The 27703-nt window shown below is 38.0% G+C and overlaps 1 long non-coding RNA gene across 3 annotated transcripts in view; it reads right to left on the reverse strand.

The window, feature by feature from the left end:
* LOC130831327 (uncharacterized) overlaps positions 1–27703 on the reverse strand; it is a 142681-nt gene that overhangs the window by 17910 nt on the left and 97068 nt on the right. Inside the window, exons 4-5 of one of the 3 annotated variants that reach the window (XR_009048034.1) lie at positions 19337–19462; positions 16665–16855 (exon numbers count right to left, since the gene is read on the reverse strand). This is a non-coding gene — a long non-coding RNA (uncharacterized LOC130831327). Of the gene's footprint in view, positions 1–16271; positions 16856–19336; positions 19463–27703 lie in introns of those variants that run through there. The other 2 variants (XR_009048033.1, XR_009048038.1) reach the window with 2 other exon arrangements.

Below are 27703 nucleotides of genomic sequence, written 5' to 3' on the forward strand. Positions count from 1 at the left end.
TAATCCTGTAAAAATACCAATTCGACAATTATGTTTCACATCCACAACTTGTGGGTAATCCTGGTGTTAAAAGTGGATGAACATTGATATGATCCTGCTCTTCTCCCCTCATATCCTTGTAGGGTCAACTTTGATGTGAAAGATTTGAATAAAATGGTCAGTTATGATTTCATGAATTGGGATAAACTGGTTCCCATAGTAACATTTCAGAGAAGTAGTTGGCTAAGAACTTGTTCTCAAGTTCTCAGGAGCTGTACTGAGTAAGTTAAAAGTGGAAGCTGAGGACCCCTTTAACAAACCCAGCAGGATGCTCGGGCCACTGCGTAAGTGACAAGGAGCTATGTGGTACCCATGGTAAGTTCTCCCTATGGAGGCAATGAGAATAGGGATACATAATGGTCCATTAGGAAACCTAAGAATTTTTATTCCTTCTGCTTTTCATTCAAAAGGGGATAAGCCATGCAGATGAGCTCCACGCAGATGTCTCTATGCTTGTCTTCATTTACTGCACTTTCATTCTCCAGCTGCTTCCCGAGGAGGGCAGAAGACAGGGGGCCTGTCCAGCAGACCACTGCCTATACTGTTCCCATTGATGCTCTTCCAGGGGACGTGTGCTGTGCAGACTGCTAAACTTGGGAGCTGTCAAGGTCTAGAAACGTCCATATCCTGGTGCAGTAGCATAATACTTAACGAATCAAAAGTGCTCCAATAACCCTTGGTGGAGTGAAAACTAGCAACCTGTCTTATCTCTATACATGTGTTACGTTGTCCTCATTTTGATTAATTCTAACAAAGGAGAAACCCCATCTTATTTCAGGATAGCTGGTGCTGACTTTGGTTCTCCTCTAGTATCTTTTCATGGCCGTCATTCCATGTCTTCCCGGTAATCAGCTCTGGGACAATTGAGGACAGATGAGATGCAGTGGGAAGGAACCTGGCTGTAGTCAGGATGCCTCGACTCTCTTGTGTGGCTGGGTCTTGGTACATGTATTTCAAAAATGGAAATAATACCTTTCACGTAGAGTTGAGAAGGCTAAGGAGATAATACATGTGCTTACACTTGGGTGTGACAGGTATCTATTGTTGATAGCACGATAAAAATTTGAGGTCATCATAGCGATTATGTAACCCACCAGCCTCAGGTTGCAATATTAGACAATTACCTGAAAAGATTCAGTGACTTCCTAAGATGGTACAACAAATTATTAATGAAATAAGACAAGCCATGTCACCTAAGTTCTAATCAGTTCTCTTTCCAGTACACCACAGTGCTTTGCTACAAACCGTTCTGTCTGAGTATCAGAATGCACTTTGATGTATTGACATTTCTATACCAATGTAGAATATGTGTCTTTAAAGCAATGAATAATGCTTTGTTTATTGTAGGTGCCCAATACATGCTGTTTTTCAAAGTCAATGAACAAACAAAATTTTTTCTAAATAATCTACTACATAAGTAGTTCCAGCTTGGGGGTAATTTTCCTCCCCAGGGGACATTTTCAAGTTCAAGTTTTTTGCCACTTGGGGGAGAGGGTACTATTTCTGGCATCAGTAGATAAAGGCCAGAGATGATGTTAACATCCCACAATGCACAGGACAGCTTCTCATAGCACTGCAGCTGAGGTGAAGAAAGCCTGAACTAGACTCACCTTCAAGATTCCTAAGTTATTTCTCCTATAGTTATAAAAATAACTTATTCTTACTAATTTCATTTCATAAGTACTATGAATTCATTTTGTCCAAGTGATATACTAAAATCAGTTGTTTCAAGAAGCAAATAAATAAAAACTCATAACTAGAGTTTGTTTCCATTTGCTTCTTTTTGGTTCCTTGAAATTACTTGGTTCAAATTTAGGAAAATTAGGCCCAAAAAGAACCTCTTTATTTGAAAACTGGGGGATGTGTCTTAATACAGTGGTTCTCAAACTTGTGTGTGTCAGAAACACCTGGAGAGCTTGTTTAAACTCTGAGAATAGGACCACTGTTGGTCCTATTCCCAGAGTCTCTGATTCAGAAGGTCTGGTGTGGGACAGGAAAATTAATATTTCTAGCCAATTCCTAGGTGCTGCTGCTGCTGGTCTAGGCCTCACCATGAGTCACTACCCTAATTTTATCATAATGTTGCGGGTGTGTGTGTGTGTGTGTGCGTGCTTATGCGTGTGTGCGTTTCAGTTCTCTCTGCTTTGTTTTGAATGAGCAAGCCAATAGCCATTTGCTTTTGATGAAAACATTTAAGTGGATCAAATTAGAGTCAAAATGGACCAAAAGATCCTATTCTTTTGGCTGTTTCGTTCAGCCTGCCAGCACATATCAGTAAGGTCTTCTGAGAATGCCACATAAAAATCTGAAAATGGCATTCTTCCATAATTCTTTCCCTGCACTCCCTAACCCTTTCTTAGGTCTAAAATTGGTTACTATCGATTCAAGGAGAGATTAGATATTTAGACAACTGCCAGTCTGACATTAACAGAGTTAACTTTGAGAGAAACATCCATGCAGGTTCTGTTTATTACTTTTGCAATTAGATGTGCATGCCATTGATGCCTGCTGCTGGGGGTGCGTTTGCAATATGGAGAAGGTGGGACAAAAACGAGGCCAGATCTATGCCAAGTTCCTGTTTAGCCTACTTTTCTGTCTCTTGCTTACATTTGCTTCCCTACCCTGTGAATCAGATGAAAAGTAGGAAAAACAAAGGTAGGCAGTAACAGTACTTACTCTGGCTGGAAAATTCTAGTGCAAAACAGCAGGCTTGGTTTTGATTACATCTAGTAATCAAGCTGTGTATGGTATGACTTGACTTAATGTTGCAGGAAACATTAATCTGCACATTGGAAAGCTTGATTCTAAAGATTGCACGATCCGTTGACTTGGACAAGAAGTCACAGTTCATCACTTTTTTTCAGTATTATGCTGCTGTTTTCGAAATAGGAAAGACTCTTTAGGGTGATTGGGTAGTTGGTTAATAACTGGGGAATATTTGTTTTCTAGGCATAGTAGGGGAACAGTATTAAAAAAGGGAAAATAATATTGTAATGTTGCTGAGTTGAGCAGTGAGTTCTGGTATACATCAATTTCAAAGTCCAGATGAAATTAACTTTGCATTTCAAAAGACAGGAAATTAAATGTCCTTGGACTTTACTCAGTTTATACTCTTTCTAAGTATCTGTATATACCTACAGTACCCAGACCTTGTATTCTGTGAGAGGAGAGGACGTAAAGTTCATCACTTTGCTATGATTTTGGGGTCCAGAGCAGGGCTGTCTTGTGCTAAGCACTTTCGAACTTGGTACTATTCCTAATTGTTGTGCGTGGAAGAAATCTGTTTCATAAGACAGAGAACACTTCACTGGTATTAAGCCACCGCGCGCACACATACACACACACCATTTTCTGTTATATAACCCAAAGTATAAACAGTCACTTATTCCCAATATTTAATTCTGAGGTTGCTAATTCAGTTTTAAATAAGGTCATAATCTGGAACATGTTAGATTAATGCATTTATTCTTTTCTTCTTTTACTCACGTAGCATATATTTATAGAATAATTTATGTCAGATGGTAGCTACTGGTCTAGTTGTAGCTACTGAGATTCCTACTGGCAAATTTATCTCTATACATTAATATGTCAACTGGTATTCAATATTTCAAACAATAGTTTTTTATATAAAGTGAATGAAATATAACCAGTAAGTAATGAGACTGACTTTTAAAGTCATGTTTAATCGCATATGAATTGATTGACAGTTAATGACAATGGAAGATTTTGTACACATTTTGCCAAATTACCCTTAGCAGCAGTTTATAAGAGTTCTCATTTTCTGCATCATAATCTCCTGGAAAATATGGCCTGTGGAGAAAATGTATTGATTTTTTAAATTGCATTAATTCTCCAGAAGAGCCAAACAAAGACCATTTAAGGAATTTCACCAATAGCTTCTCATTTTCAAGAGATCATGTAAAATCATAGTCTTTAGTACTAAAAGGGAATTTAAAAAATCATTGTCAAGAGAAAATTTTGAGATTACGGTATCCTTTGAGGCAACTGGAAACCTTCTGGGATTTGTAAGACCTATGTTGGAAACACATCACTAGGATAATACTTTAACACAAATTTGAAATTAAAAATAAAAGTAGGAGAAAAAGATGGCGGCGAAGTAGAGAGACGTGGAGTGCATCCCTCTCCACAGATGCATTGGGAATGCACGGAAGGACGCAGTCATTCCCACAGAGAACCAGCTGAACACCAGCAGACGGCCTCGGACACCAGAAAGGGCTGCGGGGAGCCCGACATAGCCGGTAGGGAGGCATCTACGAGGGCTCAAAGAGGGTGAAGCGGCGGAGCTGTGGCAGACGGGAGGGAGTGAGAAACATTCGGAGGGTCCGCAGCGCAGCTCAGCGTTCCCGGAACAAGACATCGATCTGCGGCTGAACGGAGGGTCCAGGAGCGGGAGCGTGGGAACCGGAGAGCTGGTTGAGGGTGAGAAACATTGTTGCCGGTAGGGTGACGGACCGAGAGGACAGGAGGGAGGAGGTCCGCGGAGAGGAGTGCCGGTCCCTGAGAGCTGCCCGGCCATGATGGCGGCTGGAGGCTGCAGGCTCCCGGGCGGGGGGGAGGAGCCGTGCGCATAGCCTCTCCCTCTCTTTTGGTGCCTCTGCAACAGGCAGTGGAGAGACGCCCTGCGGGCCACCTAAGGCGCTCAGGGATAACAAGCACCCTCAGGCGCTCGGGCGGGGCAAGATTAAAACTCCTTGCAACACCAGCAGCAGGGAGGCTGCGGAGAGAAAAAAAAACCAGCATCAAAAAGAAAAAACCCTGAGAGAGACCCAACTCTAAGACTTTCTGTGTACGCCTGAGCCACCAGCGCCCTTTGCAACAGGCACCTCCAAGCCTGACTGAAACAACAGTGCGCCACTGCTCACTCACTCCCAGGAGAAGGAGCCACTATTGTACCCTCTCCCTCCCCACACACCGAGGCTTACAGACGAACAATAAAGGAACCTCTGCTGGTCACAGAATAACGCAAAAAAAAAAAACCCAAGGCAAGGAGAAGGACACTTACAGCTGAGATGCTAAGGAAACAGAAATAGTAGTATCAATACCTATTGAACTGGTCCATTCTGGGATCAGTTCTGGATTTTTTTTCTTTTTTTCTTTCTCTCTCTCTCTTTTTTTTTTTTTTTTTTGATTTATTAAATAGGATCTTAGCCCTAAGGGATCTACAAGTTTTACAACATAATTTTTTAAGGATATTTTTTATTCTTTTTTTTTTTTTTTTTTTGCCTTTTTATATACTTCTATATCTAGCTAAGTTTTTGGTAGTACGGACAAAATATCTCTCATACTTTCCTTTCATCCCTTTCTTTTATACACTTCTATTCCTTTCTTTTTCTTTGCATATTTCCAACCACATTACGCTCTTCTGTTCCCCTTTCTTCCAGCCTTTTTAAGTTTATTTTATCTTAACATACTTATAAGCAACACTATCGGTCTGCTCAGACTCCTTGCTCTATTCTCCAGATGATGCACTGCCTTGGTATTAATATTAGGCTGTTGTCTTTATCTTAGTTCTTAGTACAGTTGTCTAATTACATTCTGAGAATCTCCATTCTCTCTGGTGGTACTCCAGCTCATTTCTATATTTGATCCTAGCTTACAAAATCTCCCTGGATTGATGTTTGTATGTGTAGGGTGTTATTTGTTGTTTGTTTGCTTTTGCTTTTGTCTCTGATTTGTTCTGTTTCAGTTGTCAATTTCTGCTGGGTTTCTCTTTGAATATCTGATAGCACACTGGGGTTCTGTCAGGTCTTTCTAGAGCCTTATGTCCTAACGGATTCAATAATTGTGAGTCTTATACATGTATGTGTTTCCTAGACTGAATATTCGTTTAATCCAATACTTGGACATTAGTCTGAGGCTTGGACAGTCTTCTATAAACACCTCTATCACCAGGACAAGCAACCCCAAAAGCTTGGACAACCATGAGGAAACAAAGAAACCCCATGCAGGCAAAGGAGCAGGAAAAAAACCCACAAGACCAAATAAATGAGGAGGAAATAGGAAAAATGCCTGAAAAAGAATTTAGAGTAATGATAGTAAAAATGATACAAAATCTCAATAACAAAATAGAGAAAGTACAAGAAACAGTTCATAAGAACTCAGAAAAACAAACAGCAATGGATAACAAAATAACTGAAATTAAAAATACTCTAGATGCTATAACCAGCAGAATGACTGAGGCAGAAGAACGAATAAGTGAGTTGGAAGATAGAATGGGAGAAATAAACGCCACAGAGCAGGAAAAAGAAAAAAAAATAAAAAGACTAGAAGACAGCCTCAGAGACCTCAGTGATAACCTTAAACGTACCAACATTCGAATTATAGGCATCCCAGAAGAAGAAGAAAACAAGAAAGGGTCTGAGAAAATATTTGAAGAGGTTCTAGTGGAAAACTTCCCCAACATGGGAAAGGAAATAATTCACCAAGTCCAAGAAGCACAGAGAGTCCCATACAGAATAAACCCAAGGAGAAATACACCAAGACACATATTAATCAAACTAACGACAATTCAACACAAAGAAAAAATATTAAAAGCAGCAAGAGAAAAGCAACAAACAACATATAAGGGAAAACCCATCAGGATAACAGCTGACCTTTCTACAGAAACTCTGCAGGCCAGAGGGAATGGCAGGATATACTGAAAGTCCTGAAAGAGAGAAACCTACAGCCAAGAATACTCTACCCAGCAAGAATCTCATTCAGATTTGAGGGAGAAATCAAAAGCTTTCCAGACAAGCAAAAGTTAAGAGAATTCAGCACCACCAAACCAGCCTTACAACAAGTGCTAAAGGAACTTCTCTAAGTAGGAAACACAAGAAAAGGAAAACACCTACAAATACAAACCCAAAACAATTAAGAAAATGGTAATTGGAACACACATGTCAATAATCACTTTAAATGTAAATGGATTAAATGCTCCAACCAAAAGACACAGACTGGCTGAATGGATACAAACACAAGACGCTTCTATATGCTGCCTACAAGAGACCCACTTCAGACCAAGGGATACATATAGACCGAAAGTAAAGGGATGGAAAAAGATATTCCATGCAAATGGAAGTCAAAAGAAAGCTGGAGTAGCAATACTCATATCAGACAAATTAGACTTGAAAGTAAAGACTATTAAAAGAGACAAGGAAGGGCACTACATAATGATCAAGGGATCCATCCAAGAAGAACATATCACAATGGTAAATATCTATGCCCCCAATATAGGAGCACCTCAATACATAAGGCAAATGCTAACAGCTATAAAAGGGGACATCGACAGTAACACAATTATAGTGGGAGACTTGAACACCCCACTTACATCAATGGACAGATCATCCAAACAGAAAATAAATAAACACACACAAGCTTTAAATGACACATTAGACCATCTCGACTTAATTGATATTTATAGGACATTCCATCCAAAAACGACAGACTACACTTTCTTCTCAAGTGCACACAGAACATTTTCCAGGATAGATCACATCTTGGGTCACAAATCAAACCTCAGCAAATTCAAGAAAATTGAAATCATATCAAGCATCTTCTCAGACCACAACACCATGAGACTAGATATCAATTAAAGGAAAAAAACTGCAAAAAATACAAACACATGGAGGCTAAACAATTCACTCTTAAACAACCAAGGAATCACTACAGAAATCAAAGAGGAAATCAAAAAATATCTAGAAACAAATGACAACGAAAACACAACAACCCAAAACCTATGGGACGCAGCAAAAGCAGTTCTAAGAGGGAAGTTTATAGCAATACAGTCCTACCTTAAGAAACAAGAAAATGATCGAATAAACAACCTAACCTTACACCTCAAACAACCAGAGAAAGAAGAACAAAGAAACCCCAAAGTGAGCAGAAGGAAAGAAATCATAAAGATCAGAGCAGAAATAAATGAAAAAGAAAGGAAAGAAACCATAAGAAAAATAAATGAAACTAAAAGCTGGTTCTTTGAGAAGATTAACAAAATTGATAAACCATTAGCCAGACTCATCAAGAAAAAAAGGGAGAAGATGCAAATCAACAGAATTAGAAATGAAAAAGGAGAAGTCACAACGGACACCTCAGAAATACAAAACATCATGAGAGACTACTACAAGCAACTATATGCCAATCAATTGGATAACCTGGAAGAAATGGATACATTCTTAGAAAAATACAATCTTCCAAGACTGAACCAGGAAGAAATAGAAACCATGAACAGACCAATCACAAGTACAGAAATTGAGGCAGTGATTAAAAATCTCCCAACACACAAAAGCCCAGGACCAGATGGATTCACAGGCGAATTCTATCAAACATTTCGAGAAGAGTTAACACCTATCCTTCTCAAACTCTTCCAAAATATTGCAGAAGGCGGAGCACTCCCAAACTCATTCTACGAGGCTACCATCACCCTGATACCAAAACCAGGCAAAGATGTCACAAAAAAAGAAAACTACAGACCAATATCACTGATGAATATAGATGCAAAAATCCTCAACAAAATACTAGCTAACAGACTGCAACAGCACATTAAAAAAATCATACACCATGATCAAGTGGGGTTTATCCCTGGGATGCAAGGATTCTTCAATATACGCAAATCAATCAACATGATACATCATATCAACAAATTGAAGGATAAAAACCATATGATCATTTCAATAGATGCAGAAAAAGCTTTTGACAAAGTTCAACATCCATTTATGATAAAAGCTCTCCAGAAAATGGGCATAGAAGGAAATTACCTCAACATCATAAAAGCCATATATGACAAACCAAAAGCCAACATTGTTCTCAATGGAGAAAAACTGGAAGAATTCCCTCTAAGAACAGGAACAAGACAAGGGTGTCCACTCTCACCACTGTTATTCAACATAGTTTTGGAAGTGTTAGCCACAGCAATCAGAGAAGAAAAAGAAATTAAAGGAATCTAAATTGGAAAAGAAGAAGTAAAATTGTCACTCTTTGCAGATGACATGATATTATATATAGAAAACCCTAAAGACTCTACCAGAAAACTGCTAGCACTAATTGATGAGTTCAGTAAAGTAGCAGGATACAAAATTAATGCACAGAAATCTCTTGCATTCCTATACACGAACAACGGAAGAGCAGAAAGAGAAATGAAGGAAACTCTCCCATTCACCATTGCAACCAAAAGAATAAAATACCTAGGAATAAACCTGCCTAAGGAGGCAAAAGATCTGTATGCAGAAAACTTTAAGACATTGATGAAAGAAATCAAAGATGACATAAACAGATGGAGGGACATACCATGTTCCTGGATTGGAAGAATCAACATCGTGAAAATGACTGTACTACCCAAAGCAATTTACAGATTCAATGCAATCCCGATCAGATTACCAATGGCATTTTTCACAGAACTAGAGCAAGAAATCTTACGATTTGTATGGAAACGCAAAAGACCCCGAATAGCCAAAGCAATCTTGAGAAGGAAAAATGGAGTGGGTGGAATCAGGCTTCCTGACTTCAAACTATACTACAAGGCCATAGTGATCAAGACAGTATGGTACTGGCACAAAAATAGAAAGGAAGATCAATGGAATAGAATAGAGAACTCAGAAGTAAGCCCAAACACATATGGGCACCTTATCTTTGACAAAGGAGGCACGAGTATACAATGGAAAAAAGACAGCCTCTTCAATAAGTGGTGTGGGAAAATTGGACAGCAACATGTAAAAGAATGAAATTAGAACACTTCCTAACACCATACACAAAAATAAACTCCAAATGGATTAAAGACCTACATGTAAGGCCAGACACTATCAAACTCCTAGAGGAAAACATAGGCAGAACACTCTTTGACATACATCAAAGCAACATCCTTTTTGACCCACCTCCTAGAATCATGGAAATAAAATCAAGAATCAACGAATGGGACCTCATGAAACTTAAAAGCTTTTGCACAGCAAAAGAAACCATAAACAAGACTAAAAGGCAACCCTCAGAATGGGAAAAAATAATTGCCTATGAAACAACGGACAAAGGATTAACCTCCAAAATATACAAGCAGCTCATGCAGCTTCATACCAAAAAAGCAAATAACCCAATCCACAAATGGGTGGAAGACCTAAATAGACATTTCTCCAAAGAAGACATACAGATGGCCAACAAACACATGAAAAGATGCTCAACATCACTAATCATCAGAGAAATGCAAGTCAAAGCCACAATGAGGTATCACCTCACACCAATCAGAATGGCCATCATCACAAAGTCTGGAAACCACAAATGTTGGAGAGGGTGTGGAGAAAAGGGAACTCTCCTGCACTGTTGGTGGGACTGTAAGTTGGTACAGCCACTATGGAAAACAATTTGGACGTTCCTTAAAAAACTACACATAGAACTACCATAGGATCCAGTCATCCCACTCCTGGGCATATACCCAAAGAAAACCATAATCCCAAAAGAAACTTGTACCATCATGTTTATTGCAGCACTCTTTACAATAGCCAGGACATGGAAGCAACCTAAATGCCCATCAACAAATGAATGGATACAGAAGATGTGGCATATATATACAATGGAATATTACTCAGCTATAAAAAGGGATGAGATGGAGCTATATGTAATGAGGTGGATAGAACTACAATCTGTCATACATAGTGAAGTAAGTCAGAAAGAGAAGGACAAATATTGTATGCTAACTCACATATACGGAATCTAAAAATGGTACTGATGAACTCAGTGACAAGAACAAGGACGCAGATACAGAGAATGGACTGGAGAACTCGAGGTATGGGAGGGGGCGGGGGGTGAAGGGGAAACTGAGAAGAAGCGAGAGAGTAGCACAGACATATATATACTACCAACTGTAAAATAGTCAGTGGGAAGTTGTTGTATAACAAAGGGAGTCCAACTCGAGGATGGAAGATGCCTTAGAGGACTGGGGCAGGGAGGGTGGGGGGGACTCGAGGGGGCGGGGCGTCAAGGAAGGGAGGGAATATGGGGATATGTGTATAAAAACAGTTGATTGAACCTGGTGTACCCCCCCAAAAAAAATAATAATAATAAAAAAATAAATAAAAAAAATAAATAAAAGTAAGCCTTTGAGTTAGTATTAGCTGTGCCAAACCCTGTAATGGTCTCTGTAAGAAAAAGAAACAAGAGCAAGAGACCCACGCAGACACTGATGGCTGGACTCTCTTACATGGACTGTATCCCATTTATTGAGACGTCCATTTCTTAAAAGGAGTGTGTTATACAGGTGTCAATGGATCACATGGGAGAAAAAGGAAAGTTAAGTTTAGAAAGAATAAACCTTATCTTAGAATGCATTTTTTGAGAAAATAAAATAGAGATAACTTGACTTTCATCATCATTTTGCCTAACAACAGAAATCCTTTGGCTCCTAGTATATTAAGCTTTATCTCACTAAGCAAGATACATGTTTGAATATGTTTTAGGAATAAATAGTACCATGAAAATAACTTCTCATTCTGTATAACAATCTTGTCCAATACAATTAAATGAAGGAGTGAACTATGATAAAACACTGTCTTCTGACAGAACAAATTTGAGTGAGAAGAGAAGAAAGGAGAAGGCCTTACTTAGGAAGGCTGCTCTAAAAGCGGTACCCCGGGGTTGTTCTGGTGATTCTGTGGGGTGTCACTCAGCATCTTTGATGACTCTCATTGAACAAATAAAGGATGTTTTTAAGAGAGGTTACTAACATCCCATTTTAATTCATCTGATTTAGAAACGATATTTAAGTGTCAGGAATGGAAGAAGGTTTGGTGGATAGTTTGTTTCTTCCTGAAAGGAGGGTCTTTATGCAGAGACAGCCTTCGTAGATACACGTAAGAGCCAAACAAGCTTTGACATTAGCTCTCTTCCCCTGTAGAACAGAGGACAAGAAAGAAGAGGCTCCCAGACAAAGATAGAAGATAAAGGCTAAACATCCTCTCTCCTTCAGGCCGCTCATACTCTTGCAGAAAAGGGAAGTGAGTTGTTTGGATGGTGACTGAGTACCATGTGTGAGAAGGGTCTGCTGGCAGCAGTTCTCCGAGGGTGCACATTCCTTTGCTTGGGGAGACCACCATAGCCTTCCCTCTTGGAGGTCAGCTGGGTGTAGTCCTGGCTCCTGCATAATGTGGCCAGGAATTTAGGGATGAGACTACTCAGTCACAATTAAGCTACCACCTATTTTTAAAGAAATGACAACTGCAAGTCAAACCCAGTCTTACTGAAAAGTGTCCCCTGGTGCCTCAGTGTAAACTGCTATAGTGTAACCAAGTTTCATCATCTATTATAATTTGTAGCTAAGCCTGCAGCCTGCAAAGCCAGCTGAAAACAGAAAGTCTTCTTTCAGTCTGTAGGCATGTTGATCCTAAAGAGAACACGCTTCAAACTGTGCTGAATATATCATGCATTGGAGGTGATTAAAAACCCTCAGAAGATGGAGAAGAAGGGTATCTATGACAGGATAGTTATTGAGTGTAAAGGCAGCATCAGGCTTCACCTTGTCTCTAGGTAGAAGCTGATTTTCTCCAGAATTCCTCAAGTTGATGTTTCAGAAATTTCTATGACAGATAATCTGTCTCTAGATGGATGGAACCAAGACTACTGTCCTCTTGCTTCCATTTTCTTTGGTTCCCTCTCATTGCTTCACTTTCTGCAGGACCTAAGATGCTCTGACAGTTTGGTTAGTGTATCGCATTGTTTATGCATGTGTGTTTATGTAGTGTACATGCCCTTATCCTCCCAACTCTGCTTTAACATCAAACAAAAGGCACAGGAATGTTTACTTTAGTCTATTTTAAATTCAATCTCTATCTATGAAAGAATTAATGACTATCCCTGTTGTATATACAACACTATCCACAGTACACCAGGCAGTTTGGGAAATGGATTCCCACTGAAGTGGGAAATATCCAGTAATTTAATAGCAAGCATAACAAATTGGGTGAAGTTGTATTTATCTATAAGCTTTTATAAAGTTATAAGCTGAACTCCTGATACTCTCTTTGGTACACATTGTTATTTTCTTCTATGTACACATTCTGCTTTTCTGCTCTCAGGAATTCCTTTGAGATGAACAAATGACCCCTTTGCTGAAAAGGTAAATGGATTGTGCCCATGAATGATACTGTGGTTGTTAATTTACCGCAGACATCGACATAAAGTGAGGATTTCTATTTGCATGGGAAACATTGTAATTTCTGTTAAAGCGAGGGGAGTTTTCCTCATCTTTGAAAAAAGAATTCTTTACTCAGATTATAATGGCTGAAAGTATAAAACCAAATGTTTCCCGCCTTCTTTTTCACTGATGGCCCTACCCTCATGTGAATGTTGTCTTTGGTTTAAAACAGGCCGTTTAGTCATACGCCCTTTTGCTTGCATGACTGAACTTAAACAAACCTATCTCTAAAATGTATACAAATCAAACTCGGTGGAGATCTAAAACATCTCAGTAGCCTTTCATTTAAGTCAATTTCGCTACCAAAAAATTAGTGAAACACAAATTATTGCACTTGGAAAATCATGGGCATTTGTTTAATTGCGTACAAATGAACGTAGAGGGAGCGTAATTCTGTAATTTTCAAATCAGGAATGGAGGTGAACAGGTTTCTAGGCATTTGACTAACACAGTGCTTATGCTAGTGGCGCACATCATCCGCACAACGATGGAGCCATAATGCAGCCCTTATCCCACTGAGCGTTTCATTAGTCGCTATACTGGAAACTTTTTTTATCTCAGAAAAATGCCTAAGTGTGGACTATACTTAGTCTTTCAGGACAAGTCAAACAAGCCATAAAAAGCATAAGAAATAAGAAACCACTACTTTATGTTGCATAGTGAAAGAGATTCTCACTGTGAAATTCTATCTGCATTCCTTGTCAACTACACTCTAAATGAAATACATAAATTGTCAAGCGAAGACTTTTTCCTCAAAGGCATAATGCCAGACTTAGTTGAGCTACATAAACCGTGTGGAGCACGTAACCATTCTGTACACAGAGCAGGGATTTGATAACTGACCGAAATAGGAAACTTTGTCTTTTAGGCTATAGTAACAAATTAATTGAAGAAGGCATTTTCACTCCCAGTGGCTTGAGCCACTCAATGGGACCAAGAGATGGTTCATAAAATACCCTCTTTGGTTTAACCAGGAAGGACCCCACAGTTGAGCGTGGCTTGACTGGTTTCCTAATTGGAAGTTGTGATATGGTGACATAATAAGAAGTGTGTATTTGATCTCTCTCTGTGGTTCCTGGCACAAGAGCTTCTAAAACCCTTGGAATTTTCTGGATGATAAAGGTGGGGGGAGTGTCTTTCGTTATACAAAATAAGCCCCTTTCAGCTATACCAGAGTTTATGCTAAGAAGGTGACTCTTGGTGGACCCCTGGACAGCTTCAGGATGGGGGCTGGTTGCTGGAGGAATCAACCCAGTGCTTAGATGTTTGGAACTTTTAGCCCCATCCCAGAACTCCAGGAGCTGAGAGGGTGGAGACTGAGTTAATCATCTGTAATCGATAATTAACTAACTATCCCTTAGTAACAGAACTTACATAAAAGCCCCTAAAAGACAACGTTCAGAGGATTTTCAAATCAGTGAACACACAGAGATGCTGGGAGAGTGGTGTGCCCAGACAGGGCATGGAAGCTCCACGTCCCCACCCATGAAAGTAACTGGCCCTACACGGCTCTTTCATCTGAATTTTCTGACTTGTATCCTTTACGAGGATCCAGTCGTCATAAGTAAAGTGCTTTCCTGCATCCTAGCAAATTACTGAACCTGAGGACAGGATCCTGGTCACCCTCAATTTGTGGTCCATCATTCAGAAGTGCAGGAGACCTTGTGATTGGCATCTGAAGTGGGGGTGGGGACTTAGTCATGTGGGACTCAGCCCTTGACCTGTGGGGTCTGTGCTAACCCCAGGTAGTTAGTATCAGAATTGAATTGAATCTTTTGACTCCTAGTTGGTAATCATAGAGTTAGAGAATTGTTTATGAGTGTGAAAAAATCCTACACATTTGGTGTCAGAAGTGTTGTGAGTAAAAACTGATCATAGAAGCTGCCTCTAAATAGCTTCGAATTACATAGAATAATATCTTGAACTCCTTATGTGTTCAAGTTGCCGATGATTCTTAGAAGAGAAAGAAGAAATTAAAAACCAGTATTTTCAGCACTGGATGAAACAGCCACCTTCCCCGCAAGACAGGCAAGAATATAAACTCCAGAATTTGTACCAGAATTGCTGGTGTCCTACCCGTCGATAACTTAGCAAATATCAAGCAACATTGCAGAGGATTTCTATAGATTACACACAGAGCCTGTTTTAGCAGCATTCCCCAAAATTCATTGTGTTTCATTTTCATTCAGTGTGAAATATTTTCTCATTTTCCTTGTGATTTCTTCTTCGACTCATTGATTTGAATGATATATATTATCTACTTCCTTTCCAAATAGTTGAGACCTTCCTAAATGTCTTACTGTTACACATTTTTAATTCAATTCTTTTGGGGTCAGAGAACATACTCTGTAGGATCCCAATCATGTTAAGTGTATTGAGATGTTTCGTGGCCCTGCATAAACTTTGGTGAGTATACTGAATGTATTTGAAAACAGTGTGTATTCTGCAGTTGTATTCTGTAGTATTCTGTAAACATCAATTGGATGAAGGTAGTTAATAGTGTTCATATCTTCTCTGTCTTCTGATTTTTAATATTTTGCCTATTTGTTCTATCAAGTGCTAAGAGAAGGACATTAAAATCTGTAACTATAATTGTAGAATTACACATTTTTTTGATTCTGTCAAATTTTGCACATGCTTATTTTTGCTTGTTATAATTTCCTGATGAATTGATACCTTAATCATTTTAAAATGTTCCACTTTATCTCTTGTAATACACTTTATCTTGAAGTCCCTTATACTAACATAGTCATTCCAGCCTTATTAGCATTTACCTGCTATGTATTTTTCCACCCATTTACTTCCAATCTCCCAACACTACTCCCAGTGATTTATTTATGGAATGTGAATGTACTATCTTCACATGCTTGACCTCTACCAGAATAGAAATCTTGGTTCTGATCTCTGGTGGCCTTGGCCTGCAGCAGCTTGAAGCAGGGTTTCAGTTCCTGGCCAGTGACTGAGGTCGGGTCACTGCAGTGAGAGCACCGAATCCTAGCCACTAGACCATGGTCAGTGATAAGGCCCTGGCCCTATGGCTTTGCAGGGAAAGAATTCCCACAAAGACAGAAAGTAGTGAAACAAGTAAAGTATTTATTAGGAAATAAAAGAGCACAGTATGTATGAAATATGTGGTTTCTTATCTTCTATCTGGGCAGGGCCCAGCCTCTTCTCTTAATTATCCTATTATTTTCGTCTGAGTATCAGTCCACAGAGAACAAACTCCAACCGTTTGCCCCCAGGGGTCCATCTATCTTCTGCCTCAGTTCCAAAATGGGGAAATGCTTTTACCAGGAGACCCAGTAAGTTTTCCACTGAAATTGTAGCTGTGATTACTGCCTGGTCACTTTGGACAGGGAAAAGAATTGCTTGAGTATTGGGATAATTTATTCTAATAACCATAACAAGCTCCTACTGCTACTGCACCCTGAGGACAGGGAGGGATAACACTAACCCACAGGATCCACAGGGGTGTCTTTTGGTGCTTCCGTACTTGGTGATAATGGTAAATGAACAGTCGCAGCAACCATGGTTCAATGAAGGCAAGATTCAATGCTCTTAGACTACTCAGGAATGATGATCTGGGTTTCCATGTCAATCAAGTTACCCAAATGAGTCTAAACACCAGTGGAGAGTGTAGAAATTCTAGAAAGAGTGGTAGGAGATTAAGATGATGAACATCAGTTATGTCCTCAAGTCCAGCGAAACAGTAAAAACAGCATTTTGTTTCATTAACCCTTTTAAAAATACCCTTGTGTTCACTGAAAAGACTATCCTTTCCCCAATGTATATTCTTGGCTCCTTTATTGTAAATTAATTGACCATATATGCATGGGTTTATTTCTGGGGTCTCTATCTTGTTCCATTGATCTATGCATCTGTTTTTATGTCAATACCATACTGTTTTGATTACTCAAGCTTATAATACAGTTTAAAGTCAGGACCTGTGATGCCTCCAGACTTGTTCTCCTTTCTCAAAATTGCCTTTGGCTACTAGGGGGTCTTTTTTGATTCCATACAAATGTTAGGATTGTTTTTTCTACTTCTGTGAAAAATGTCATTGGAACTGTGATAGGGATTTCAATAAATCTATGCATTGCTTTGCGTAGTATGTTTTAGACATTTTAGCAGTATTAATTCTTCCAATACATGAACATGGGATATTATTTGATTTTTTGGTGTTTTCCTCAATTAATTTCATCAGTGTTCTCCAACCTTCTGGCCCAAAGCTGTGTTCTAGAAACACAACTTCCACTTCATCCTTCTCAGGTATGGCTACATATCCGTTATTTAAATTATCCATTCACTCTACATTTATAAGTGTTTAAGGAGTGGCCAAAAAGTGCCAGACTCTCTTCCAGGTATAGAGATACAAAAATGAATAAAACCAAAACAATCTTTTCTTTCTTGGAGCTTACAGCCTACCTGTGGGAGAAAAATAATAAAAAACAATCAGAAATTAATCCAGTTCCAGGTGGTGATAAGGACACTGTCGGATGCTGTGGATTGGTTTGCTCCATGACTACCCTGATGACGGCTAGTGTGTTTTTGCATCCTGAAAAAGCTGGAAGGCTAAAAAATTATGTCTTAGAGTCATTTTAAGTAATGTTGCTAATGTGACTTAGGTTTTATAAGAACTGAAATCAGAAGAGCCCAAATGGGAGAAAAAGTAGGAGGCATCCATTTTACTGGCACAAATCACAACATGGTCCTTGAGCTGCAAGCTTTAGTGATATTTCCATATTCATCTGGTGGCTGGCAGATTCCTGACTGTCTGGAGCAGCAGATCACTTGGTGGTCTATTTCCAGTAGCAGTAGTAATATGCCTTCGTGTAACCCCTCAAAACAAGAACTATTGTGGCTTAATTTAAATCTAAGTTTAAGTCACTACATATGTTGAGCTCTTACTCAATGTGACAGGTCCTGGGTGAAGAACTGAACATCAGAAAGGTAGGTAGGGCTTCAAGATGAAGGATACAAAATCCCTGCCTTTGCAGAGCTTTCAGGCTAACTCTAATAATTCAAGAATATGTATGTGACAAATGGAAGTTCAAGAACTCTGCCCTGGAGCAGCACCCAGGGAGGAGTGATGGGTTTGCTTCTCTATGTTCCTGATTACCTCTGTCACCCCTCCTGACTGAACCCTTCACAATAGTCTTTCTATAAAAATGACAGGAGAGCAGGTTCTGAGACATGATGGGTGCATTAGAGCATCACCATTGCTCTTACATATGCCAAGCCTAACCATCTATGCCAATCATTAGAAAACCATGTCTAGTAAGCTCTTGGAGAAGAGCGGACCATTACTTTGACTCAAGTCTTAAGGCTACATTGTTCTGACTTCATGTCTCAATTTTTGTCATGATGCCCTATTTCCCTCCCTGTCAATCAGTGCTCCCAGGACATCTGATATGGGTCACACTGTGGAAAGTTCAGATTGGATTACTTTTCTTCTCATTTGCTCTGATCTGCCTAACAGCCCGCTTCCAACTGGGTTCTGCTATGATGAGCTCTGCATAGCCTTAGGAGGTAACTATCTGGAGCTCTTCCTGCAGCTATTGTCAGAGACGATGGAGGGGTCCACCCACTCACAATATGGAATTAATTTGCCTTCCTGACCTGTCAGCCTCTAGAGATCACCAAATGCCATCTCAGTTGTGACACGGACCCGTGAACGACAGCTACTCCGGGGCTGCCGGCTGCATCAGCTTCATTGGAACTCCTAATGAACTTCAGGAAGATAGGTCCCACTCCCACCATGACCATTTGTGTCCAGAAAGATCCATCACATGTTATTTAAAGATGAAGAAGCGGTTGTTAAAATGATATCTTCTTCACATCGTTTTGGTGTCAACTCTGTTGCTGGAAATCTTAAGTAACAAAATGTTTGGTAATATTTGCTTTTCTAATAGGAAGGGAAACACAGTGTGAAAGAAATTGGGAAGAAAGTGCAATATTTTTCTAGCAAGTTTTCAATAGTGATCTATGGAATAATTACTGATAATTTAATTGTGACCTACCCTTTCCCATACATTATCTCAGTTAATTACCCCAATAACCAATGCAATAACTATTACCTCTTTTACAAAAAAGACAGTAGAAGTTCTGAGAAGTTAAATGACTTACCTAAGACCTTACAGAAAATGATGAAACTGGAAGGAGAATCCTTGAGACTTTCAGGTTCTATTTCTTCCTTTAGCTTTAGACTACTCCAGGTCTCTGTTCTTAGTGGAAATACCTTGGGCAAAACATCTAAATACAAAGGGAGACAGTTGTGAGGCTCACATTTATAGATTGTAAGCTTCTATTGGTGTCTCAGCATCCTTGAACTTCACAAATTCAAAACTGTGATAATTTTCATGATCTGTGACAGGAAACTTGGATCCTTTTAAAAATATGACTTTCAGTAGAGAGATCCTCATTGAAAAAATGCTAAATTTGAACATCAATTTTAGAATGCTGTTAATACAATTTTTTGCTTAATAATGTTTGCTGGGGACTTCCCTGGTGGCACAGTGGTTAAGAATCTGCCTGCCAATCAGAGGACACAGGTTCAATCCCTGCTCCTGGAAGATTCCACATGCCACGGAGCAACTAGGCCTGTGCGCCACAGCTGTTGAGCCTGGGCTTTAGAGGCCATGAGCCACAACTATTGAGCCCTTGTACTGCAACTACTGGGGCCTGTGCGCCTAGAGCCTGTGCTCCCCAACAAGAGAAGCCACTGCAATGAAGAGCCCGCGTACAACAATGAAGAGTAGCCCCTGCTCACCACAACTAAAGAAAGCCCATGTGCAGCAATGATAACCCAACACGGCCAATAAATAAATAAATAAAATAAAAATTAAAAAAAAAGATGTTTGCTAAAATGAAGTATATGATAGGACTCTGTATATATAAATCCTTTATAAAAAGTGTTATTTTAATTATGGATTTAAAAATCTTGCTTCCTTAAAACCCCCTTTACTCAAGCTGGATGGCAGTAGGAGGTGTACTTGGATGGTTTCATAAAGGACAGAAAAAGAATAATTTCTCATGCCAGCTCTTTGAGGGTTGATAGAAGAATTATTGATCTTCAGTGGATGAGTCAAAACACGGAAAGATGAATGGGTGAATGAATGACTATCTGATTCTCTTCTTGAACTGGCTGTATGATCAGTATCTTATTTTCTCTATTTGGTTTTCAGAAAAGAGGATCCAAAGCTTGCTAAAGTGTCTATGGAAGTAGTCCAATATAGACAGACAGCGACCTTATATCTCTTAAGAACATCTAAGCAAGAGAACTCTAATGCTTGAAAGTAATTGAGGAGTCAACTGACAAAGGATTAATCTCCAAAATATATAAACAGTTCATGCAGCTCAATATCAAAAGAACAAACAACCCAATCAAAACATGGGCAGAAGACCTAAACAGGCATTTCTCCAAAGAAGACATGCAGATGGCCAAGAGGCACATGAAAAGCTGCTCAACATCACTCATTATTAGAGAAATGCAAATCAAAACTACAATGAGGTATCACCTCACATCAGTTAGAATGGGCATCTCAGAAAATCTACAAACAATAGATAGTATAGAGGGTGTGGAGAAAAGGAAACTCTCTTGCACTGTTGGTGGGAATGTAAATTGATACAGCCACTATGGAGAACAGTATGGAGGTTCCTTGAAAAACTAAAGATAGAATTACCATATGACCCAGCAATCCCACTACTGGACATGTACCCAGAGAAAACCATAATTCAGAAAGACACATGCACCCCAATATTCATTGCAGCACTATTTACAATAGCCATATCATGGAAGCAACCTAATTGTCTATCAACAGATGAATGGATAAAGATGTGGTACTTATATACAATGGAATATTACTCAGCTGTAAAAAGCAATGAAACTGGGACATTTGTAGAGACGTGGATGGACCTAGAGATTGTCATACAGAGTGAAGTAAGTCAGAAAGAGAAGAACAAATATTGTATATTAACACATATATGTGGAATCTAGAAAAATGGTACAGATCAACTGGCTTGCAAGGCAGAAATAGAGACATAGATGTAAAGAACAAACATATGGACACCAAGGGGGGAAAGTGGTGGTGGTGGGGGGTGCTGGGATGGGATGAATTGGGACATTGGGATTGACATATATACATTACTAATAAGAAAAAAAATCCAATTGTACACTTTAAATATATGTAGTTTGTTGTATGTCAACTATATCTCAATGAAAGTTCTTAAAAAAAAGTAATTGAGGGCCCTAAAAGCTTATAAAGGAAAGAACAATTTACGTGTTTTATATATCATAAGTTATAAATACTACTGTGATCTAAAGTGAATTCAGATATGCATTTTAAAAATGATCATAAATTAGAAAAAGTAAGTGAACTCTAGACTAATAAGGCCATGCTCTAGTTGTATTGAAGGGTCAATATATATTAAAGTATGATATATATATTATAGTAAAGTACAAATGGGTTATCTTAGAGGACAAATCCAGTTTAGTTTTTTATTTCAATCATTGTGTCTAATGGTTTACACAACAGGAAACATATCTTTAACTAAGTGAATCATTAGCTGACTTGTAGAGAACTGTGAAATATTTCAACCTCTTGTCTGAATAATCTTTTAATTATGTAAATTCATGAGTACAGAAGAAGTTTTTTATGTTTTACATGTTTTTTTACATTTTACCTATATATTTTACAATTTTTAATCATCCCACCAGATAATGGATATTGTTCATGTGGTTATGTTATTGCTAAAGCTAATGATGACTTTTTTAATGCTTATTTATTGAACATTATGAAATAGCTGCAAGCTTATTAATTACGTGTATGACATATGTTACATTTTGCATACATTATCTATGATGCTTCTAAAACCCAGCTATTAAAAATCCAGGCTCAAAGAGGTTAAGAATTTACCCAATGACACAGCACTATAGGAAATGACAGAGGTGGTATTCCACCACTAAACAATGCTCTCTACCTCCATGCATTCGTTAGCAGAGACGTATGTACTAAAATATACGCTAAGAAACAATGAACATTAAACTAACTGTAATTAATTTTGTATTCAAATTTCAGAGTAGCATTCCTAAAGTTTAGCATAGTTTCTCTTTTACTGTGAATGGATTATATATTGATGAATGAATCACCTAACTTATGGGAAATCTCCTGGCATCAGTAGCACACTGAGTTATTTCACATTTATGAAAGATGAGATGGTACAGTTTGAGACACTTTTTTAATATTAAAAGCAAACAAAGTTCTATGTTAGAATAAAGTTGCTCACTAAGTATAAGTCAAAACGTGCCTGTAACTTCCCTGATGTCGTTCTGTAACTTTTATTGTGTTATAATGACAAGTGTAGTAAGAAAGATGTTTTATTGGAATTTCCTATGTTTTTATTTGAATTTTCATTGTGAAGGCACTTTAGGGTTGGTCCTATGGTGGAAGCTCCTATGGTGTAAGTGATGTAATCATCATGAAAATATATCAGTCATGGGAATAGTTAAGGAAAAAAAAATCTTCTAGACTTTGACAACAAAACTTTGAATCTAGACCGGGAAAAGTTAAAAAGTTGATCTTGGAAGTGAAGAGAGCGTAACCAAACTGTAAGGGGGTAATGGAATAAATAGGAGTAAGAAACGTGAAGGGCTGGATTATCTACTTCTGTATCAATCTCCCTGAGATCACCTTTCCTTATATCTAAAACAATGAGCTCAGTATACACTGCTGTATGGTATAGTTAAAAGTTGCTAAGAAAGTAGATCCTAAAAGTCCTTGTCACAAGGAAAAAAAAATGTGTTTCTTTTTTTTTTTTTGTGGTAACTATATCAGGAGATGAATGTTAACTAAACGTATTGTGGTATTCATTTCACAATATAAGTTTATGAAGTCATTATACGGTAACCTTAAATACATATAGAGTTGTATGTCAATTATATCTCAATGAATCTGAAAAAAAAATAAAATCATAAGTTTATACCTGATATTCTTCAAGGTAGGTCATGGCTCTAAGATTGTGATTCCAAAAATAACAGCAGTACTCTTTGACCAAACTGTGATCCCTCCAGTCAGGAAGCCATGGAAAATGGAGATGGTGAAGGGGATTTCTGCTTCAGGACTCTGACATTTCAATGTCCCTTAGTTTTTTTAGCAGATGATGATATTTCTTTAAAATGCTTTATGGAAAAACACGTTATATATGAGTTTTAGACTTATCTCCACATTGACAAGTATCTTCTAAATAACAATGTTGTTTTTCTATAAACATGCATGTTATTTGAATATGTTCAGTTTTGTTTGAGAACATTTTTGTCAAAACGTGTTTTGACTATATATTTGGTTTCAACAATTCCTGCTTTAACAACCACTTGTTTTAGTAGAAATTTGATGTGAGTACACTTGGGAATACTTCTACACATTACTACTAAAACCACAAAATATTTTTAATATTTAGTATTTAATATTATCAATTATAATACTAATATTTTCAAAGAAATGCATAAATGAGGAGAATAATATTTTTTGGCAAAATAGCTTTTTTGGTTTTGATATGGTCACTTAAAAATTTATATGATGCTTCAGTTCCAAGGTTTCTATTCAAACTTTATTTATGTGAAAGATTGTCATACACAATATTCAGGTGACCCTGGAGGAATGAAATTTAGTGAAGTTGTACTTAAAGTTTTTTAACCTTGAAGTTGACGTGGTAATTCTTCATATTCCAAGCAAGGTTGTACTCTGTTAAAATACATCTTGATATAGATTTCTTGAGGAAAATTTTAATTTAACATGTACTTACATTATCTATCAAAGATAAATGAAAAGATTAAAAAAAGGAGGAAATGGCTGGATGTGGCTGAAAGTAGCAATGGGACTGCCTTTAACAACTTTATTACTAATATCATACAAATAAACATGTAAAGCATTACTGCCTCTAAGAAATCTTTAAACATCTGAAATTAGCAACTTTTGAAAACACTTGAAAATATATTAAGTATTAAATGTTAAGCATGATTATGTTTCTTTGGGTATAATAATTGCTAGTCATCTTGTGTAATATAATAATGAACCATCTAACTTCTTACTGAAAAAAAATTTATTGTGATGGGGTAGAGGACAAAAGGTAGAAGACTGGGAGAAGGGACATAGTTGGGTGGATTAAGTTAGAAATTCGCTTATCACCACATTGAAGGGCTTAAACTAAGTATCCTCTTTTGGGGTTAATTCTCCAAATACTCAAACATGAGCCTGTAACATCCTCACCCCTGCTGTTTCAACAGCTGATATATGAGAGGGTATAAACACGTCAGTTTATTTTGGATGCACAGTAAGTTGCAAGCTCAAGAATTTTATGAAGTATATCATTAGGAACTGATTAGTGTGGCTTGCATTTTACTTTCACGGTCTTATAATATACACTTGACCATTACTGAAAACATGAGACTATGGTAAATCACAAAATTGATTTATAGAAGAGTTGAAGAATTACAGAGGGGGCTTGACTTTTATTTTTTATTTTTGATGTTTCTTTGGTCCCTTTTTTTTTTTTTTTTTTTTTTGCTGTGTTGAGTCTTTGTTGTTCTGCATGCGCTTTCTCTAGTTGTAGAGGGTAGGGACTTCTCATTGTGGTACCCTCTCATTGTGGGCACGTGGGCTCCAGTAGTTGCAGCACATGGGCTCAGTAGTTGTGGCACACAGGCTTAGTTGCTCTGTGGCATGTGGGATATTCCTGGACCAGGGATTGGACTCATGTCCCCTGCATTGGCAGGAGGATTCTCTCAACCATTATGCCACCAGGGAAGTCCAGAAGTCCTAGCCGGGGCGGGGGGGGGGGGGGGGGGGGGGGCTGTGGGGGAGGGGCTTGACTTTTAATTTACACACAATCTCTCAGCATTTCAAAATCTTCCGTGTCGGTAAACTAATTAGTGCTTTGAATAGTGGTGTAAAAGGAAGAGTGTGGGTATATTTCACAGGTTGCTATGACCAATAGGAACCAAAAGATTAATCATAGCATTAAAATGTGCCCTTAAAATAGTGATTTATTTGACCCATGTGACACCTGTCTGTGTAGGTTAGCTTTCTTACCTCCACTTAACAGCTGAGGGAACTAAAACATGGAAAAGTTAAAGGCACCTGAGGTATCACTACAAGTTAGTGGAGCCAGCAAAGCCTGAATACAAAATTGTAGCCTTTGTGATCTGCTTAATAGTCTAGGCCAGAAGTATATTAAGACATGTCAACTGAGAGATAAACAACAAACGAGTTAGAGTAAGGACAAAAGTATGGATGTAGTCACATCTTTGTAGTAAGTTATCTCCATATTCTAGCCATATCCAAGTGAGAAAGAAATGTTCAAAGCTTCAGCCCCAGAGAATATTTTCATTTTGATTTATCACCATGTTATAAAGACATCTCATAAAAAAAAAAACTTATCAGAGTTTTCATCAAAAAATAAAGGTCCCTTTCTCAGTCTGTTTCTCTTTCTTTAATAAGACATAATCTAAAGGATTCTAAACTTTGAAGTATGTTTCCACTTCAAAACCATCTGTAGGATTTCCTGGCAATTGTTTCCAACATAGAGATATAATGAGGCACAAGTATAAGGGCTACAAAACCTTCCTCTGGCTATCCGTTTTACCTCGCCTAAAGATTTGGAAGTCTTTTGGGTTTGTACGTTCCTTTACATGTCTTTCTGGTGTTAAAGTCTATGTTCTCCTAACTGAATTATATGACCACTAGGAAAAATTTGGTATTCATTGGTCTATATGATTTTCAGTTTATTTCTCTCCTTTTTATTCTTTTCTTATTTGTAATCAAGACCCAATGTCACTTAGTTTTCACTGAAAAAAAAAAAAAGACACTTCATAGATGTAAATACTGTTATTAAGCCATCTATTCATTTCTCTCTTTACTGCTAAAAATTTCCAATTCTTCTACCCTTCACTTAAGGGGACATTTCCCAGCTTTTTCATCCTTTTTATACTATTTTGTGTTTTCTCTGAGTTTTCTATACCCCTCAGAAGTAAAATTCTGCATACATTGCTTAGTGCGTGGGTCTAGTCCCGTGTCACGTACCAAGTATGGTGTTTAAATAAGAGTGAATTGTAGGGTGTAACTAGACAGTACGATGTTATTAACATCTAATTTTACCACCTATGCTGTTATATTATTGGGTACTTAATGTTCTACTCATACAGAAGGAAAATAAAACTAGAAACAAAAACCCACAATATATTCAAAACTCAAAACAAGGTTAATCTGGAAAAGTGTTCTTGAAGAATGGAAAATATATTTGAGAAGGTCAAATGCCTAATGCTTAGATACTGAGAATACTGACATTAAGTCTAAAGTTGTCCTTCAAGTTCAGTAGAAATTGTTTCTATAAAAATACCACAAATTTATTTCTTTTTCCATAGGCTAAGTAAAATAGATATTCTGGGGTCATAATTCTGTAATGTTTTGTAGCAGAGATAGCTAATTGTCCCCAAATATCCAGGTCCACATCCTTCCCTTGGTAATGAAGCCCTGTGTCTTGTTGGGAACTTGGATGCTTAGCATGAAGACTACATTTGCCAGAGCAGCAGTAGCGCCAAGAAATAACCATATGATCAAGTTCTAGGCTGTGGAATGCAAATACCACATGCATGTTCTGCCTTTCTCACCTTTGAATGATGCAATGCAGCAACGGAGTCTGGGGCAGTCATCTTAGACACAGAGGGCAAACATGCATTGTGGGTGGCAGATTGAAAAACAGGAAGAGCCTGGGTCCAAAACATTATGAAACCACCATGTCAGTCTCAGGTTACTTACATTTATACTGTCACACGGAAGAGGGATACTTTTCTACTGGTTTAAGCCACTGTGATATCCTCGTTAGAGCAGCTAAAAATCATTCCTAACTAATACACTGTATAACAAAACTATCTTTATCTTTACATTTAAAGCTTTTAGTTTTAATATTATTTTTGCTTTGAAAAGGTGTTTGGACAGAACTAGAATTAATCAAGAGAGCACTCGTATTTATTCATTGCTTTTTTGGGAATTTTGTACTACACTTTTAAAGGCCTTATACATCACTTTAAATCTGGATTAGTTTGAACAAAAGTTTGCAGAATTGCTACGTTTCTTTTGTACCTTAACATTTCCATGTGAATTTGGCAGACCGCGTTCAAGATGAAACACTCTCAGTGAAGATGCTAAAAACAGATTTATTCAAAACTTTCATAATACAGGTGAAAATGGAAAACAATTTCCAACAGCTTAAAAAAATAACACTTTGAAGTCTTGAAGCAGCCTTTTCGTGAATAAAGAATAAACAGTCTTAATTGCTTTTCTGCAAAGGCAAAAGTGTGCATTAAATTTGCTTTTCAAATGTACATTTTGTTGACTTTATAGTAATAAATGTGCTAGATTCTATTGTGCCCTCATAGCATTAAAAACCAGTAAATGTTATTTATTCCAAGAAAACTGAAGACTCTGAAACCACCTGTGA

Source organism: Hippopotamus amphibius, chromosome 11, assembly GCF_030028045.1.
Source record: "Hippopotamus amphibius kiboko isolate mHipAmp2 chromosome 11, mHipAmp2.hap2, whole genome shotgun sequence".
NCBI classification, from domain to species: Eukaryota; Metazoa; Chordata; class Mammalia; order Artiodactyla; family Hippopotamidae; genus Hippopotamus; species Hippopotamus amphibius.